The sequence below is a fragment of the Lepisosteus platostomus genome, unplaced genomic scaffold (genome assembly GCF_059453375.1).
Source record: "Lepisosteus platostomus isolate fLepPlt1 unplaced genomic scaffold, fLepPlt1.hap1 Scaffold_91_H1, whole genome shotgun sequence".
Classification (NCBI taxonomy): domain Eukaryota; kingdom Metazoa; phylum Chordata; class Actinopteri; order Semionotiformes; family Lepisosteidae; genus Lepisosteus; species Lepisosteus platostomus.
Genome location: NW_028291703.1, coordinates 175,427 through 195,000, shown reverse-complemented (window position 1 = coordinate 195,000; position 19,574 = coordinate 175,427). Strand labels below are relative to the sequence as shown.

Here is a 19,574-nt window from a genome sequence, read left to right as displayed (position 1 = left end):
GAGCTATTTCAAGTGCGACGTGGTGCGGCTTTTCAAATGCTTGTGGGCATTTCTCTGTTGTTGATTCTTTTTTTGTGTGTAACAAAGTGGCATTTTCATGTCCGGACGGGGAGACTTTATCATTCCGACATGAAGCCAGCCTTAAACCCTCTGAGGCGTGTCTGTCTGCCGGCACGTATTTTGTCAAAGGTATTATTTTTTTTTAACGGAGAGCGACTTTGAAAAGGTTTCCGCAGCCACGTCGCACTCCGTGTTAGATTAAAGGAGGAATGCGGCGATGGTGAACTCGCTGTAGTCGTGGCCGAGTGGTTAAGGCGATGGACTCGAAATCCGTTGGGGACTCCCCATGCAGGTTCAAATCTTGCCGACTACGGCGTCTGCCGCACGTCTCCTTGTGCCTGCGCGGCAAAGGTGAAGTGCCGCTTCTCCTTCCCTGGTACTATAAAAACACTAAATAGCTTGGCCCCGCTGCCATGGAAATGAGTTCTTCAGATAACCACACATCTTGCGTTCGCACCTCTGGTGTTCTACTTATGCCTTTGAAAACCTAATGAATAAAACTGAAAGAACCGACACAATATGTAGGTGCTCGTAAAGCATGCATTAAAGAACTGTTAACAGCAAGGGTTTCAGTGGGTTAACTGAGGAGAAGGCGTGATCGCTAATTGTTGACTTTTTATTTGGTGTTAGAAACACTCTTACTGTGCATGACGTGCAACAAATTTAGCCACAGAAATTGCATCACGCTTTCATGTATGCTATTGCAGACACCAACGTTGCCTAGATAGAAAACCTAAATAGCCGTGGGTTTGCTTGCTGGTCTGAAGGATCTCTCTTCGAATCTCTATCATTTGTCAATGGAAGTAAAAGGTGCTGCAATCTGATACGTTCAGAATCAAACCCGCAGCTGTTGTTCGACTTTATTTCTTGACTAATTACAACTGAGTGTCGCATGAGCAGTTACGTAAACTTGTCTGATATATTTGAACACAAATGCCGTTCTTCAATTAAAACTAACAGTACATTGTCAGGGACATTCAGTTCTATACAAACAAGAGACAGACAAGAGAACATTTAGTATATAATAGACAGAAAGAGGTTCGAATCCTGCAGACTACGTTGTCCACCTCCTGTCGTTGTGTTTCGGCGCAAGCAAAGAAGCGCGCCTGTTCGGTGTTCCTGGTGGTTTTAAAATGCCAAATTGCTTGTACCCGCTCCCTTGCAAATAAGTTCTTCAGCGTCCGCGAATGGCATTTTACAGCTGGAAGCAGATGTCGACGCTTTCTGCACAGAGCACCAAAAAAGCGTCTTTTTTGAAGGCCCGGGTTCTGAGCATTGGTGGTTCAGTGGTAGAATTCTCGCCTGCCACGCGGGAGGCTCGGCTTTGATTCCCCGCCAATGCAGTGGCTTTTGCAGCTAGCTGCTCCATCACTTGCATCCCCTTGCAACTCGCAACTGAAAACCCACTGAAGCTAAGCAGGTGTGAGCCAGGTCAGTACCCGGATGAGGGTGAGCTACAGGGAAAAACAAAGCTTCCAGCTGGAAGCGGTGTTAATGGTGCCGGCGGTGGGGCGCTCACCCTGAGGTCTGTGCGGGTCCCAATGCCCCAGCATAGTGACGGAGACACTGTGTTGTAAAAGGGCGCTGTCTTTTGGATGAGATGTAAAACCGAGGTCACATCGCTCTGTGGTCATTAAAAATGACCACCAAAACCTTTGACAAAAGCTCTTGGTAATTGATCGTCTTCAATAATGCTTCTCCTTTAGGTACATTTTAAATCAGCTGAAAAATTCTGTGAAATGGGGGGCACTTCAGGCCAGTGTAGGATTTGGGTTACAAGAACCATGAAACTGCATGAGAAAGCCCGTACACTGAATTACACGGCTTTCTATTCAAAGGAGGGCAAAAGAAATTCCCTGAGTTCGATTTTTTGCAGCACAGAGAGAACCACTGTCGTGAGGCCGGTTAGCTGAGTTGGTTAGAGCATGGTGCTAATAACGCCAAAGTCACGGGTTCGTGCCCCTTACTGGCCAGGTCCTTTTCTCCTCTCTTACCAAAGCTGTTAGGTTCCTTTCCGTGGTGAGAGGGGTTGTCATGCAACGCTGCCACATAGTGCCGACAGACAATTAAATGACAAAAATGAAGAGAGTTAAAGCAGCTGGAGAGGTTCTCTTACAACTTTTGAGCTGACACAGTTTTGGAAAATAATTCCTTCACGCTGCAGTGTACCATATAGGCAGCCAAGAGTCTCCAAAACAAAACAGAATTGACAGTCATATAATGTCCATTAACCCCGGTTTTAAACGCAGCATCATGTCTGCCATCATAAGAATATGAGTCCAATATTTTAGACTATAGTCAGAATGACTTCTAACCTTAGCTGTGGTGGACTTCTAACCTTAGCTTTAATCCCTATTGCTCAATGCATGGTGTACGTACTGCATACATGTGTCTTGAGAATGAGGAATGGGCCCCTGAGACAGTCATTTGCCTGTTTCACAAATGATAGTATTTTACTAGAGATTCTGTTTGGGATTCAGATGTGCATTCGGACAGCAATCCCTTTCAAGAAATGATATGTTCTGGATGAGGTCAAAGGTGCTAGAACACTGTATTTAGGATGTGTTTGCAGTGATTGTGTGTCTCCTGCTTCAACGCAGTGATATATAGATGTGCTCCTGTAATTTATTGGTACATGCCCAGGGCAGTAAGTAGTCTGAGGATTTATTTCCAGACGGCATAGAGCAGTGAAGCACTTCTACTTAAATTATTACATTATACACAATTTGAGTTCATTTTAAAAAGTAAAAGGTAATGAAAGGAATGCATTTTCATAAGAAAGATAATACCGATATGCATGTGATAATCTTCCTTATATCATGTAGTGCGTCATTTGGACACTTTGTGGGCTTGAAATACAAAGAAAATCATGTTCTATGGTACAAGATAAATACAAAACTTAATCATTTATTTTAATTAGATTTGTTTATAAAGCATAAGCAATCATTTATTACATTAATATATGTGAAAATGACATTTTAGCACCATAATATTACATACAGGTCTCTAGCTTCAACACAGTGATATATATATATATGCTCAGTGATTTATTGGTACATGCCCAGGGCAATAATCAGAATTAGTATTTATTTCCATACGGGCTACAGGTAATGTTGTGAAATACTTCAACACACTGGATCGCAGATTTAGACCCCCTGCACTCTTACTCCTTAAAAACCAAAGAAATGAAGATATGTAGCAATCACATTGTAACAGGGGTGACAGTGACTTAATGCTTATACTACTGGACTTCTGGTACCTTTAGGGTACGGTGTTCCCTGAAGGGCTCTCAAACCCCGCATTTCAGATGCCTAGCTGTATTGCTGATGTGTTGCACCTCAGAATCACTTTTAAACCTTACCTCTGGTATCTTTAATCCCTATTGCTCAACGCATGGTGAAAGTATTGCATAAATGTGTCTGAAAATGAGCAATGGGCACCTGAGAGACTCATTTGCCTGTTTCACAAATGATCATATTTGACTAGAGATTCTGTTTGGGATTCAGTTGTGCATTCTGACAGCAATCTCTTTCAAAAAATGATTTTACCTTATCGCGGCTTTGCCCTTCTTGCCTTTTTGGACAATATCTCCATCTTGTGGTCGTTGTTGGTAATGTCTAGACAATATCTCCATCTTGTGGTCGTTGTTGGTAATGTTTTCTTATGCCCTTTTTTTATTTCAATTCTCTATTAGATGATTCTAGAATCTCTACAATAGAGTTGAAAACATCAGTTTTATAGCAGACAATATGACATTATTTATAGTCCAATTAGAAATTTATTACCCTGTTTTTAACATAATAACAAATTAAAACTAAGTTTGGGACACCAGGGAACATAAAAAATGATTTTTAGGAAAACCATGAGGTTCTCTGTGTCCGATGCCTGCAAGGGGAGAAAGCTAGAATCCTTTGATTTTTCCAAATTTGAAAATAAACATCATATAACAACAGCTTTCATTCCTAGGAGTGAAAAACAACCATTTTGAAAGACATATTAGTTTCTAAAACACTACAATAAAGTTAAAAACATCCATTTTATATTACATTATTTTTTGTGAAATAATTAAATTGGCTTATTTCTCTCGCATTAAATTGGCTACAAATGCAAGAATTCAACCAGATATTCTTGTAAAATGTATAATGTTGCATTGCAGTTAGTTAATGTAGTTAGTCCATAGTCAGCAATCTAAACTTTATTGTTAAGCTTTAATGATTGATGTTGTACCAGTAACCTTTAGAAATACTATAGTACTTCACAAATGCTTTGTGTGTTTGGAAACCTTTTGAGTAAAAGCCTTATAAAAATAGGTTTAGTTTTTACAGGACATCACAAAGAAATAGGATGGTATAATTCTTATAATTGCTTAGTGATTGTATTTGGAAGATTATGCACTAAACAGACTTCAGGAATGCCAGTGGATCATTGTGCTATTTGGAATTATTCCAAAAATCAAGTGACCTCTTTGCTGTAGTATTTTTAGTATTATTTATTTAGTATTAATAAAGAATAGATTTATTAAAGTCGTGCGATGTGCAAGCGGGATATGTAAAATAATTTAAAATAAAGTTTTTTATTATTGTTATAGAGAAACATGATCAGATTTTCCCTGGTTCAGAAAAAAAACGATTAAAATCTGTAATCTTTCCACTTGTATGTCATCAGACATTAACGAGTACAACCCCCCTCTCTGCCGGAGTGCTGGCTGTGACGAATTAAACCAATTTCACAGGTGTTTTCAAAGTAGGAAGTACAGTGTTAACTAGTAGATGGCCTCCTCAATGAAATCGCTTCAACATGCTAATGCGTTGGTGTAACAGTCCGGGCGTGGCAAGCTTCCAATGTCAACTCGACTCGATTGGAAGACAATGAACGTATTTTAGCCCTAAATGAATTAATAGCAAACATGGTTTACATAAAAGACATTTTTCCAAGAAAGTTTATAATAATACAATCTATAGTTGAAATCTGAGCCTAAATATAAAGAAAAAAGCATTTTCAGAGAGCAATCACGCTGTGTTTATGTAGAAAAAGCGATTAGGTTTATGAGCAATCTAATTACCTATTCGCTTAAAACGCTATATAAAATAAAGTTTATTTAAAGATGAATGATAAGTGTCGCAGTTTTAATAATTTTCGTAGTAGGGCTTGGACAGATTCCAAGTGCATTTTTGCAATTTACGTTGCATTGTCCAATGTGATGTTGTAATACAGTTTAGAATACAGTAAGTCTAAACTGTATCAGCTTTATTTATGGGTTGCAATTTAGAAAAAGTCAAAAACCGCACTCAAAATCCAATTTAGAGCTTTCTGGCAAGAGGAGACACCCAAATTATAATGTAACATGCCACTGTTTGTGCATGAACAAAGTTATACTGCAATTTTCCTTAGATACGCGATTAAAAAAAATATTTTTTTTGAATCCCCGGCCAAACACATTCCATAAGAATCAGCGCTTTTATACAGTATATCGCCTTTAAACACGCGTTTACGATTTAAATCAAAACTCGATTCAAATCAATATAAATGTTTATTTTGTAACGCATAGGTGACTATTCATTGTTATTAAAAAGACGTAAATTCGATCATGTTGTGATATTTAGAAATATAAATTTGTTTTGATGCGAGTGAGGTTTTATTTAATCTCTGACCAAGGGAAATGTTTCATTTTTTCAAAGAAATGTTTGTTAAAAATTAAAGTCATAGTTCCATGAGATTCAACCACAGACCATGTGACATAGGAGTCAGGAACCTAACCCACAGCACCACCAGCGCAGTCACATGCTGAGGGCTGAAAAAGCACTACAGAAACATTATCGACTATAAAATAATGTAATTAGGCACAGAAGAAGTTTACAGCACAGTACAATAATAAATGCTGACCATGACTTTAGAAGCATAAATTACCTTACACTCAATTTAAACACAAGCTGTCTTTAGCCCTCTAAGCTGGTTCATACAGAAATGTAGAGAACCAGGCTCAGAACACACAGCTTCATTAGCGAATACATATGCAGAACAACTAGAGAAGATGTTTTACAGAGGATGGATTTTTAGAAACATCCCATCAGTGACATCACTGAAGTCAACTCCTAGGTAACTGTCGTGTGGATAGTTTCACAAGAATCAGACAAAGGTTTAAGCATCGCTTATTTTAGATAAAACTGCAAAAAAACAACAACAACCCATAATGTACTTCTTTGCGGCTCTGTTTGCCCAAATCATATATTCACAACGTGAAATTAGAAAATAGTATTACGTAACCAAAAACCGCAATATGGAAACAGAACCTGTGTAATTGTTGACAGATGATGTACTCGTAACATTTTTACAAGACGAACTACAACATTTAAAAAATGACTTGTATGTACTTGATATCTCTAATCAATCCACTGCACTGCATTAAAACAAAACAAAAACTAAAACGCCCTGGGCATACCGTTTCGCGCTTCTTATCAGTTGCTCAAAAGCAATTTGACCGTATGAAATGCATAATATAAACCTAGAAACATATACGTGAGGAGTATTTACGTAGTATCGGTGTCAAGACATACCTCTCAAATACTGTAAATCAAGTTAAAAATATCTCAAGACCGATTCTGGTCATAATGAAACCATGTTTCGTGTATGTTTTCTTTAAAGTACCGAGACCAGCCATATACTGTATGTTTATGTTCCAAAATTAATATCGTTTATGGCCTTCACACGCGTTGCATTACGCTCCTATTCTTTTTATGCTCAGGCACTAAGATTTCCCTTCAGTGGTAAAATTCCATATAAATATTCAATACTTAAACGGGCACAGTTAAGACATTAAATATACATATACATATACATATACATATACAAACTGTATACAGTACAGTTTGCATACGGTAATATGTTTATGTTCCTAAATCAATCTCTTTTATGAGCATGTGAAAGGCATGGTGAATCGATTCTCAAAAATTACTGTACTTTGCATGATTGGAAAAAAATGCGTGATTGCGAAATGCTGTGGTGTTACTTTTACAAAGAAGGTCAGTGAAAAAAATAATGTGGACCAGGGCAATACTTTGAGTTTACAGCTTGTCCAAGGTCATTTATTATTAATACTATTAGTAATATCTTCATTAAAGACTTTGATGGCTACAGCTCAAACATGAGAAGTTGAGCTTTATTAGCTCCACCTTGCGGAAATTCCGGATAATATTATTTTGCTAGCGGTATTTACCGGTAACTCGCGGTATTTACCGGTAACTCGCGGTAGACTGTGTACAGCGTACCGGAAAATAATGCAGTATCGCCCGCACATTTTGAATGGCTGCATCTGTAGCAATCATATTGTAGCAGACACTCATTTGCCTGTTTCACAAATGATCATATTTTACTAGAGATTCTGTTTGGGATACGGATGTGCATTCTGACAGCAATCTCTTACAAAAAATGATTTTACCTTATCGCGGCTTTGCCCTTCTTGCCTCTTTGGACAATATCTCCATCTTGTGGTCGTTGTTGGTAATGTCTAGACAATATCTCCATCTTGTGGTCGTTGTTGGTAATGTCTTCTTATAGATAGATACTTTATTGATCCCGTGAGGGAAATTGCAGTGCAACAGCAGCTTAACACACACAACACAGCCACAGTGTAACGAATTATATAATAATAGTACAATACTGTATATATACTGTATATATATATATGAAACAGAAATAGAAACAGAAACAGGAATCGCTTACTCACCTGGAGAATCTCTGTAGGAATATATAGCATTTATCAATGGAAATAAAAGCTGCTTTAATACAGTGCATGTTCAAACTCAAACCCTCAGCTGCTGTTCTTGTTTGTTTTGGGACAAATTGCAACTGAGCATCGCATGAGCCGTTACGTACCCTTATCTGTTTGGCAATTTCAAGGGAGGAGTTAGGTCAGAATGGGTAGGCTGCAAAACAACAAGTAAAGATTTATTCCAAGATGAAACGTTGTGGCGGTTTTCTTATCTTTTCAGCATGGACTAAACTTTTACGTGTTCCTTATATGCTATATATGTATATATTAGCACCAATGTCGTTCTTAAAAACTAACATGAAATTGTCAGGGACATTCAGCTATATACAAAGACGAGACAGACAAAGTAATAATTCTGTATTAACGTGGCCTACATATTGACGCAATGATCGAACTAACTGACATGTTCTGATTCACATCCCCTGCAGTTCATGCCAATTAGAACAATAGCAATGCTGAGTCCTCCCCACCCTACTGAGCACAAATTCAGCTGCTCTCCAGTTCTGTTCTGCATGTTTTTTCATTGCAATTGAGCTCGGAGCTGGAGATGATCTCCATACAGTTCTGTGTTAACTAGCCCGCACTTGCGTGCTAATTTACGGGTTGTGGCAGATGCTTTTCTATAGTTCATATACATGACGGCAACCTGTTACCGAGGAACCTGAGAGGTTTAAAAGCCTCACGAGCCAGGCAGGACTTGAACCTACAATCTTCTGATCCGAAGTCAGACGCGTTATCCATTACGCCACTGGCCCATAGAACATGCGCTTGCACTCCACCACAGAGAGCTCTACACTGCTACTAGTAGTACACCTCCCCATCTAAATTTTCACAGCAAGAAACTTGTGTTTCCTACTATTTTTATCAGGTTTAAAATATCATCTCCTTAAAACAGAAAAAGTGTTGATGTGTCGTGCTGAAATTCCGATTGATTTTGAATTCAAAGAAAAAACGTTTTCTTCCAAAACACCGTGAAATTGTCACATCTTGCAGACAATAGGTGAATTCCATGTTGAAAAGAGAAAAAAGAAAACAATGGAGCCTTTTACAGGTGTGAGGCTTCTTCAGGTGTGAGAAGACCTCACGGCCGAAACGTTGTGTTTCCTTTCTTCTCTTTTCAGCATGCAATAAACCTATTACTTGTTCCTTTGCAGCCGAGGCATGCTGACATAGCTACCCAGCTGAACATCTTGCAGACTCTACAGTACTTCTCTCCTGTAGAAGTAAAGCAGGGCTTGCTGGGTGAGCTTTTGCTCCGGTAAATTAGGTCACGTGTCATGTTAAATCACTTCTTCTAAACACAACATTTGCTGGTGCTAGCTTTCCCCATGAAAAGAGACATTTCCCTTACAGTACATGACATATCGTTTTTATTCTATCAATAAGTATAGAAATTAAACAAAAGAAAAAATGGTGTCGCCAAAGAATGCACAGCTCTGTCGCCTTGGGGAGGTGTCAAGGGCATTGAGCTCCTTGGACATGAAAAGTGCCCGATAAATGCCATTTCTCATCATTTCTCTTGGCGTCAGTTCTGCTATTAAATGGGACGGAGGCAACGGGCTCAGAGAGCAGGTTAAGAGCACACCGAACGCAGATGTGTCCAAGTGTCTGTAAAAGCGCGGTGCTCCGCTGGCGCTGTTCCCTAGTGGCTTAAAGTGCCCGCCTAGTAAGCAGGCGATCCTGGGTCTGAATACTAGCGGTGCCTCTCTCCGTGTCTTGTTGTGCCGAATGTATCATTTCAGACAAACATGTACAGCTTGGTTCAGTTTAATGCAAGAATTCATTTCCTTTCTGGAATAACTTGTTTTTGAAGAAATCCATACAGCTTGTGAAAGATGAAATCCATTTCTTGGTTGTCAGTGGAAAAAGATTGCCGGCTGCAAGAAGCGCAAGTGATTGTTTTCTTTGACCATAAACCTGCAAATGTAGGGAGCACAAGCGGCCGTCAGTCTCTGTGGCGCAATCGGTTAGCGCGTTCGGCTGTTAACCGAAAGGTTGGTGGTTCAAGCCCACCCAGGGACGCATGTCTCCGTTTTTCCAATGTAAACATCATCACCGCTAAAGAAGATGGCGCAGAAGGCTCCACAGTCGAAACGTTGTGCTTCTTTTCTTCTCTTTTCAGCATGGAGTAAACCTTTGCTTGATCGTTTGCAGCCTACGCATGCTGACACAGCTACCTTTCTCTTAACGCGCCTCAATCATTATTCACCAAAACCATCAGCAGAATGTGTCGCCTTTGTGGTGATGTCACTCCTCTGCTTCACAAATGTCCTTAGTGACGGACCATTTCTTTCTGCCATTTTTCCGGAGCGGTTATTGATTGCTCCATCATTTCCCTCATACTTTCCATCCCTAGATTGAAAAAAAAAAAACAGAAACAGGCTGACAGGACGACAATCAAATTGCAAAAACTCATCAAAGCACTCGATAGAGTATTTGAATCCACAAGTAGCTACGAGCAACTTTGTCCTGGCTTGCATGAAAGTCGGAAAATGTCAAAAAGAAAAAGATGGTGGCTTTTTCATATCTGTTCTTTTATTTTTAGTTCGTTGGCTCATCTGTCCATTGTCCTCCTGCCTGGCTCTTGACCTGTGACTGTCTGAACGCACACATTAGACTTTCAGGCGGGGGATTTGTCCTGAGCCTCTGTGAAAGACCCACCCACCCCCATAAATAACTGCTCTAGAAACACATGAATGCAAAACTAAACCACAGTTTAAAGAGGAGCTCCAACTCAGTGCCATACTAATGTAAACGAAGTAATACTAAGACATGTTCTTATGGATTTGTCTTACCTTGAGATATGTAATTGGATTTCAGGATTAACTTCCTCATTCAATGTACTGGTGATTCTTTGCCTGGTCAGTACCTGGGTGGGAGACCTCCAGCGAACAATTAAGCTTACTGCTGGAAGTGGTGTTAAGAGACTCTTAGGATCTTCCAGAGGTGTCTGTCCAATAGCACTAGTTGCCTTAGAGCTGGCTCAAACATTGCTCAAGAGTCTACCTTTCACAGATGCGCAAAGATGAATGATGGGGGTGCACGCTTCAAGGAGCCTTCCAACTGTAGGGACCGATTAGAGACGATCCGTAGCATGTGTTCGTTTCCATATACGCCCCGTGTCTCAACGGTAGGACAGAGAAAAATACTGCCTCGACACGTAACAGCGTTATATTAAACCGCAGGACTTGAGGGCTGTTTTGTTTGAATGTTCAAGGCATTGGTAAGAGCGTAGGTCAAGGGCCATTGGTGCATCTCCTGTAACTGGAGTAAAAATGCTATTCAAAGTGCAGTGACTAAAATCGTCGTCCACATGTCTCCGTTGTTGATTGCTTTCTGTCTAAGAACGTTCTGTTTTCATGTCCGAACGGGGAGACTTTATCATTCCAACTTGAAGCCACCCTTAAGTCCTCTGAGGTGTGTGTGTGTGTGCTTGCACGTATGGCGTAAAAGGTTTCTTAAACGGAGAGCGAACTTGAAAAAAGTTGCCTCCGCTGCCGCCGCCGCCTCGCACTCCCTGTTCGATTGTAGCAAGAAGGCAGCGGCCGCGGCGCTCGCTGTAGTCGTGGCCGAGTGCTTAAGGTGACGGACTTGAAATCCGTTGGGGTCTCCCCGCGCAGGTTCAAATCCTGCCGACTACGGCGTCCTTTGCATTTGGTTGCGTGCGTGCGTGTAAAAGGACCAGCGCCGTTTCGTTTTCGCTGGGACCTTTAACACTCTAAATCGCCTGGACCCGCAGCCTGTGAAATCGATTCTTCAGCACCCACGAAGGACGCTTTGCCGCTGGACACAGATACCGATGCTTTTCTGCAACGAGCTTTCCAGCTGAATTTTCTCGGCAGCTCCGTACTGAACCTGTTCTCCATTGCAACATAGCGGAGGCTCGTCACGTCTATAGCAAGGCTGTGTAGGACCGCATACGCCACAGTGACTTGTACACAGACCACATGAAAGGCAAGCAAAATACACTTTTAAAATTCCAAAGACTCACAAGGTCAGAGGAACAGCGATGACCTGAACAGATCTGTTCCAGAAGTCTAGGTTGACCTTTTTAGAGCTGTAATTGCATTTTTGTTTAATAGAAGATCAAATCTACTCGCATGTACCAGCACCTTACAGTTTATTGATGTTAATTCTGTTTAAGTAATAAGATTGCTAACGATGTTGGACTTTAGCCGGTGTTTTTTAGAACAAATTGCTTACACTTCTGTAAGGAATACGCAGTACGTGCCTTTGTCAGTCATTGCTCACCATACCTGTAACTTTCTTATCTAACTCACTTCCTCAAATGGTGAAGGTCCACAAACATAAATGAAAAAAAAAACCCTTGTTGTAGATGAGGTGCACAAAAAAGCAGCCCCTGATAGTGTATAACACATTTGTACTATTGCAGAGACACATGTAACATATATATATATACTGTATATATATATATGAAACAGAAATAGAAACAGAAACAGGAATCGCTTACTCACCTGGAGAATCTCTGTAGGAATATCTAGCATTTATCAATGGAAATAAAAGCTGCTTTAATACAGTGCATGTTCAAACTCAAACCCTCAGCTGCTGTTCTTGTTTGTTTTGGGACAAATTGCAACTGAGCATCGCATGAGCCGTTACGTACCCTTATCTGTTAGGGAATTTCAAGGGAGGAGTTAGGTCAGAATGGGTAGGCTGCAAAACAACAAGTAAAGATTTATTCCAAGATGAAACGTTGTGGCGGTTTTCTTATCTTTTCAGCATGGACTAAACTTTTACGTGTTCCTTATATGCTATATGTGTATCTATTAGCACCAATGTCGTTCTTAAAAACTAACATGAAATTGTCAGGGACATTCAGCTATATACAAAGACGAGACAGACAAAGTAATAATTCTGTATTAACGTGGCCTACATATTGACGCAATGATCGAACTAACTGACATGTTCTGATTCAGATCCCCTGCAGTTCATGCCAATTAGAACGATAGCAATGCTGAGTCCTCCCCACCCTACCGAGCACAAATTCAGCTGTTCTGTTCTGCATGTTTTTTCATTGCAATTGAGCTCGGAGCTGGAGATGATCTCCATACAGTTCTGTGTTCACTAGCCCGCACTTGCGTGCTAATTTACGGGTTGTGGCAAATGCTTTTCTATAGTTCATATACATGACGGCAACCTGTTACCGAGGAACCTGAGAGGTTTAAAAGCCTCATGAGCCAGGCAGGACTCGAACCTACAATCTTCTGATCCGAAGTCAGACGCGTTATCCATTACGCCACTGGCCCATAGAACATGCACTTGCACTCCACCACAGAGAGCTCTACACTGCTACTAGTAGTACACTTCCCCATCTAAATTTTCACAGCAAGAAACTTGTGTTTCCTACTATTTTTATCAGGTTTAAAATATCATCTCCTTAAAACAGAAAAAGTGTTGATGTGTCGTGCTGAAATTCCGATTGATTTTGAATTCAAAGAAAAAAGGTTTTCTTCCAAAACACCATGAAATTGTCACATCTTGCAGACAATAGGTGTATTCCATGTTGAAAAGAGAAGAAAGAAAACCATGGAGCCTTTAACAGGTGTGAGGCTTCTTCAGGTGTGAGAAGACCTCACAGTCGAAACGCTGTGGTTCCGTTCTTCTCTTTTCAGTGTAGTGATTCATAGCCGTTCAGGGACCCCAAATATGTAAGAAAACCGGTTCAGGGACGCCAAATATGTAATCATAGTGGCTCTCTGAAGGCACCAGTTCTATAGGGTTTGGGCATTTACTGAGACAATTATTAATTGTAGCAGTAAATCACAAAGTTGATTCTTTTGATGGCTTTAGAGTCCAACCATGCGACATAACTCAAACAACGCACACACACAGGTACTAATACACGAGGATACATTTATTAATACATAGAATATGCATATAAAACTAACAGATCTTATCGAGAGGGTTATCAGAATACAAAAGGTATATATTCAGTCAGTTACGAAGTGTTACACATATCAAGAGGACATACGTTCAGTATATCATTCATTAAGACCGTTTCGTAAATGAACTTAGTTATAACTTCTACATTAGATACTCAAACAAGTACATAACTCTTAGGAATTAAATTGATATCAACTGGTTGGGATAACAATTGAATTCTCGAGCTGTAATGCATTGAAGTTAAATACTCATCCAATCTTTGGGGATTCAGATCTCCTGCGGGCACAAAGAAACAGTTGCAGGCTGTTGCTGTCCAATCCGCGCTCTCTGGCTCAGTGCCAGGCTGTGCTGTGCGGCTTGCGACGGTGCGCTGCTGATGCTCACTGACCGGCTAGTTAGTGTTGGCTTTAACTAGCAAAGTTTGTGCACAGGAGAAAAGATGACTGTGGGTCCCAGCAAGTCAGGAAGAGGACCGGTTCGTTCCTAATGAAGAGCTAGTTCTGAATAGTGATTCAGCTTTCCACAGTTCCGACCTGTTCACGAGGCCTGCTGCTGGTTACTCTCTGGCAACCTCCACTCTAGACTCTTAGAACAAAGGAAAGTTCTGGCACTCAGACACACTGGCCGTTCCGTGGTTGTCCGGGCTGAGTCTCAGGATGGTCAGGAGGCGCGCTGCGAGGATGTCCTGCCCTTGGGAGCCTTCTGCTCCTGGGCCGTCCTGCCCTGGAATTCTCCTTTGAATTCCCTTTAGAACAGTCCACAGAATCCTCTCCAGAATCCCTTCTGAATCTTGTTGAATCTCACTGAATCTCTCAGGCTCTCTGTGTTGCCTGTTTTTACCTGGAGGAACTTCAGCTCATTGATTGGCTGAAAGTTCCATGGGCATCAGAGTCCCACGTGGGTTACTCGGCCCTACCAGTCCCTGATTGGTTGATCAAGGTGAGATATGAGTCACTTACTCCTGACACTTAGTAATGCAGTCCAGATGTCCAACTGGCACTCCCTAGACAGATAGGCGCCAATGGATGACCATTGATCATGATAGCCAGGCTTAGCTAAGTGCATCCCCCTTTGGGAGCTGTCCTAGGACCTTAAATCACCCTGGGAATAGTCTCTCTGTGGCTGCACCACAGAGATGAACAGAGAAATGGGGCCTCATTTGGGAAGCTCGGAAACACTTAATTCTGCCTTATTAATAAGCCTCGCCGCTACATCAGCATGCAATAAACCTATTACTTGTTCCTTTGCAGCCGAGGCATGCTGACGTAGCTACCCAGCTGAACATCTTGCAGACTCTACAGTACTTCTCTCCTGTAGAAGTAAAGCAGGGCTTGCTGGGTGAGCTTTTGCTCCGGTAAATTAGGTCACGTGTCATGTTAAATCACTTCTTCTAAACACAACATTTGCTGGTGCTAGCTTTCCCCATGAAAAGAGACATTTCCCTTACAGTACATGACATATCGTTTTTATTCTATCAATAAGTATAGAAATTAAACAAAAGAAAAAATGGTGTCGCCAAAGAATGCACAGCTCTGTCGCCTTGGGGAGGTGTCAAGGGCATTGAGCTCCTTGGACATGAAAAGTGCCCGATAAATGCCATTTCTCATCATTTCTCTTGGCGTCAGTTCTGCTATTAAATGGGGTGGAGGCAACGGGCTCAGAGAGCAGGTTAAGTGCACACCGAACGCAGATGTGTCCAAGTGTCTGTAAAAGCGCGGTGCTCCGCTGGCGCTGTTCCCTAGTGGCTTAAAGTGCCTGCCTAGTAAGCAGGCGATCCTGGGTCTGAATACCAGCGGTGCCTCTCTCCGTGTCTTGTTGTGCCGAATGTCTCATTTCAGACAAACGTACAGCTTGGTTCAGTTTAATGCAAGAATTCATTTCCTTTCTGGAATAACTTGTTTTTGAAGAAATCCATACAGCTTGTGAAAGATGAAATCCATTTCTTGGTTGTCAGTGGAAAAAGATTGCCGGCTGCAAGAAGCGCAAGTGATTGTTTTCTTTGACCATAAACCTGCAAATGTAGGGAGTACAAGCGGCCGTCAGTCTCTGTGGCACAATCGGTTAGCGCGTTCGGCTATTAACCGAAAGGTTGGTGGTTCAAGCCCACCCAGGGACGTATGTCTCCGTTTTTCCAATGTAAACATCATCACCGCTAAAGAAGATGGCGCAGAAGGCTCCACAGTCGAAACGTTGTGCTTCTTTTCTTCTCTTTTCAGCATGGAGTAAACCTTTGCTTGATCCTTTGCAGCCTACGCATGCTGACACAGCTACCTTTCTCTTAACGCGCCTCAATCATTATTCACCAAAACCATCAGCAGAATGTGTCGCCTTTGTGGTGATGTCACTCCTCTGCTTCACAAATGTCCTTAGTGACGGACCATTTCTTTCTGCCATTTTTCCGGAGCGGTTATTGATTGCTCCATCATTTCCCTCATACTTTCCATCCCTAGATTGAAAAAAAAAAACAGAAACAGGCTGACAGGACGACAATCAAATTGCAAAAACTCATCAAAGCACTCGATAGAGTATTTGAATCCACAAGTAGCTACGAGCAACTTTGTCCTGGCTTGCATGAAAGTCGGAAAATGTCAAAAAGAAAAAGATGGTGGCTTTTTCATATCTGTTCTTTTATTTTTAGTTCGTTGGCTCTTCTGTCCATTGTCCTCCTGCCTGGCTCTTGACCTGTGACTGTCTGAACGCACACATTAGACTTTCAGGCGGGGGATTTGTCCTGAGCCTCTGTGGAAGACCCACCCACCCCCATAAATAACTGCTCTAGAAACACATGAATGCAAAACTAAACCACAGCTTAAAGAGGAGCTCCAACTCAGTGCCATACTAATGTAAACGAAGTAATACTAAGACATGTTCTTATGGATTTGTCTTACCTTGAGATATGTAATTGGATTTCAGGATTAACTTCCTCATTCAATGTACTGGTGATTCTTTGCCTGGTCAGTACCTGGGTGGGAGACCTCCAGCGAACAATTAAGCTTGCTGCTGGAAGTGGTGTTAAGAGACTCTTAGGATCTTCCAGAGGTGTCTGTCCAATAGCACTAGTTGCCTTAGAGCTGGCTCAAACATTGCTCAAGAGTCTACCTTTCACAGATGCGCAAAGATGAATGATGGGGGTGCACGCTTCAAGGAGCCTTCCAACTGTAGGGACCGATTAGAGACGATCCGTAGCATGTGTTCGTTTCCATATACGCCCCGTGTCTCAACGGTAGGACAGAGAAAAATACTGCCTCGACACGTAACAGCGTTATATTAAACCGCAGGACTTGAGGGCTGTTTTGTTTGAATGTTCAAGGCATTGGTAAGAGCGTAGGTCAAGGGCCATTGGTGCATCTCCTGTAACTGGAGTAAAAATGCTATTCAAACTGCAGTGACTAAAATCGTCGTCCACATGTCTCCGTTGTTGATTGCTTTCAGTCTAAGAACGTTCTGTTTTCATGTCCGAACGGGGAGACTTTATCATTCCAACTTGAAGCCACCCTTAAGTCCTCTGAGGTGTGTGTGTGTGTGTGTGCTTGCACGTATGGCGTAAAAGGTTTCTTAAACGGAGAGCGAACTTGAAAAAAGTTGCCTCCGCTGCCGCCGCCGCCTCGCACTCCCTGTTCGATTGTAGCAAGAAGGCAGCGGCCGCGGCGCTCGCTGTAGTCGTGGCCGAGTGGTTAAGGTGACGGACTTGAAATCCGTTGGGGTCTCCCTGCGCAGGTTCAAATCCTGCCGACTACGGCGTCCTTTGCATTTGGTTGCGTGCGTGCGTGTAAAAGGACCAGCGCCATTTCGTTTTCGCTGGGACCTTTAACACTCTAAATCGCCTGGACCCGCAGCCTGTGAAATCGATTCTTCAGCACCCACGAAGGACGCTTTGCCGCTGGACACAGATACCGATGCTTTTCTGCAACGAGCTTTCCAGCTGAATTTTCTCGGCAGCTCCGTACTGAACCTGTTCTCCATTGCAACATAGCGGAGGCTCGTCACGTCTATAGCAAGGCTGTGTAGGACCGCATACGCCACAGTGACTTGTACACAGACCACATGAAAGGCAAGCAAAATACACTTTTAAAATTCCAAAGACTCACAAGGTCAGAGGAACAGCGATGACCTGAACAGATCTGTTCCAGAAGTCTAGGTTGACCTTTTTAGAGCTGTAATTGCATTTTTGTTTAATAGAAGATCAAATCTACTCGCATGTACCAGCACCTTACAGTTTATTGATGTTAATTCTGTTTAAGTAATAAGATTGCTAACGATGTTGGACTTTAGCCGGTGTTTTTTAGAACAAATTGCTTACACTTCTGTAAGGAATACGCAGTACGTGCCTTTGTCAGTCATTGCTCACCATACCTGTAACTTTCTTATCTAACTCACTTCCTCAAATGGTGAAGGTCCACAAACATAAATGAAAAAAAAACCCTTGTTGTAGATGAGGTGCACAAAAAAGCAGCCCCTGATAGTGTATAACACATTTGTACTATTGCAGAGACACATGTAACATATATATATATACTGTATATATATATATGAAACAGAAATAGAAACAGAAACAGGAATCGCTTACTCACCTGGAGAATCTCTGTAGGAATATCTAGCATTTATCGTACCCTTATCTGTTAGGGAATTTCAAGGGAGGAGTTAGGTCAGAATGGGTAGGCTGCAAAACAACAAGTAAAGATTTATTCCAAGATGAAACGTTGTGGCGGTTTTCTTATCTTTTCAGCATGGACTAAACTTTTACGTGTTCCTTATATGCTATATGTGTATCTATTAGCACCAATGTCGTTCTTAAAAACTAACATGAAATTGTCAGGGACATTCAGCTATATACAAAGACGAGACAGACAAAGTAATAATTCTGTATTAACGTGGCCTACATATTGACGCAATGATCGAACTAACTGACATGTTCTGATTCAGATCCCCTGCAGTTCATGCCAATTAGAACAATAGCAATGCTGAGTCCTCCCCACCCTACCGAGCACAAATTCAGCTGCTCTCCAGTTCTGTTCTGCATGTTTTTTCATTGCAATTGAGCTCGGAGCTGGAGATGATCTCCATACAGTTCTGTGTTCACTAGCCCGCACTTGCGTGCTAATTTACGGGTTGTGGCAAATGCTTTTCTATAGTTCATATACATGACGGCAACCTGTTACCGAGGAACCTGAGAGGTTTAAAAGCCTCATGAGCCAGGCAGGACTCGAACCTACAATCTTCTGATCCGAAGTCAGACGCGTTATCCATTACGCCACTGGCCCATAGAACATGCACTTGCACTCCACCACAGAGAGCTCTACACTGCTACTAGTAGTACACTTCCCCATCTAAATTTTCACAGCAAGAAACTTGTGTTTCCTACTATTTTTATCAGGTTTAAAATATCATCTCCTTAAAACAGAAAAAGTGTTGATGTGTCGTGCTGAAATTCCGATTGATTTTGAATTCAAAGAAAAAAGGTTTTCTTCCAAAACACCATGAAATTGTCACATCTTGCAGACAATAGGTGTATTCCATGTTGAAAAGAGAAGAAAGAAAACCATGGAGCCTTTAACAGGTGTGAGGCTTCTTCAGGTGTGAGAAGACCTCACAGTCGAAACGCTGTGGTTCCGTTCTTCTCTTTTCAGTGTAGTGATTCATAGCCGTTCAGGGACCCCAAATATGTAAGAAAACCGGTTCAGGGACGCCAAATATGTAATCATAGTGGCTCTCTGAAGGCACCAGTTCTGTAGGGTTTGGGCATTTACTGAGACAATTATTAATTGTAGCAGTAAATCACAAAGTTGATTCTTTTGATGGCTTTAGAGTCCAACCATGCGACATAACTCAAACAACGCACACA

General features: G+C 41.6%; 8 non-coding genes across 8 annotated transcripts; 5 read left to right on the top strand and 3 right to left on the bottom strand.

Annotated features, from left to right (window-relative positions):
- Positions 1-291: 291 nt before the first annotated feature.
- On the top strand, positions 292-373 carry trnas-cga (transfer RNA serine (anticodon CGA)). Its single transcript has one exon. It is a non-coding gene; the product is annotated as a tRNA-Ser (tRNA).
- Positions 374-8,510: 8,137 nt separating this feature from the next.
- On the bottom strand, positions 8,511-8,583 carry trnar-ucg (transfer RNA arginine (anticodon UCG)). The gene has a single exon. It is a non-coding gene; the product is annotated as a tRNA-Arg (tRNA).
- A 1,193-nt stretch (positions 8,584-9,776) lies between these two features.
- Positions 9,777-9,850, top strand: trnan-guu (transfer RNA asparagine (anticodon GUU)). The gene has a single exon. It is a non-coding gene; the product is annotated as a tRNA-Asn (tRNA).
- A 1,537-nt stretch (positions 9,851-11,387) lies between these two features.
- On the top strand, positions 11,388-11,469 carry trnas-uga (transfer RNA serine (anticodon UGA)). Its single transcript has one exon. It is a non-coding gene; the product is annotated as a tRNA-Ser (tRNA).
- Positions 11,470-13,022: 1,553 nt separating this feature from the next.
- trnar-ucg (transfer RNA arginine (anticodon UCG)) lies at positions 13,023-13,095 on the bottom strand. The gene has a single exon. It is a non-coding gene; the product is annotated as a tRNA-Arg (tRNA).
- Positions 13,096-15,774: 2,679 nt separating this feature from the next.
- trnan-auu (transfer RNA asparagine (anticodon AUU)) lies at positions 15,775-15,848 on the top strand. Its single transcript has one exon. It is a non-coding gene; the product is annotated as a tRNA-Asn (tRNA).
- A 1,540-nt stretch (positions 15,849-17,388) lies between these two features.
- trnas-uga (transfer RNA serine (anticodon UGA)) lies at positions 17,389-17,470 on the top strand. The gene has a single exon. It is a non-coding gene; the product is annotated as a tRNA-Ser (tRNA).
- A 1,450-nt stretch (positions 17,471-18,920) lies between these two features.
- trnar-ucg (transfer RNA arginine (anticodon UCG)) lies at positions 18,921-18,993 on the bottom strand. The gene has a single exon. It is a non-coding gene; the product is annotated as a tRNA-Arg (tRNA).
- Between the last annotated feature and the right edge of the window lie 581 nt (positions 18,994-19,574).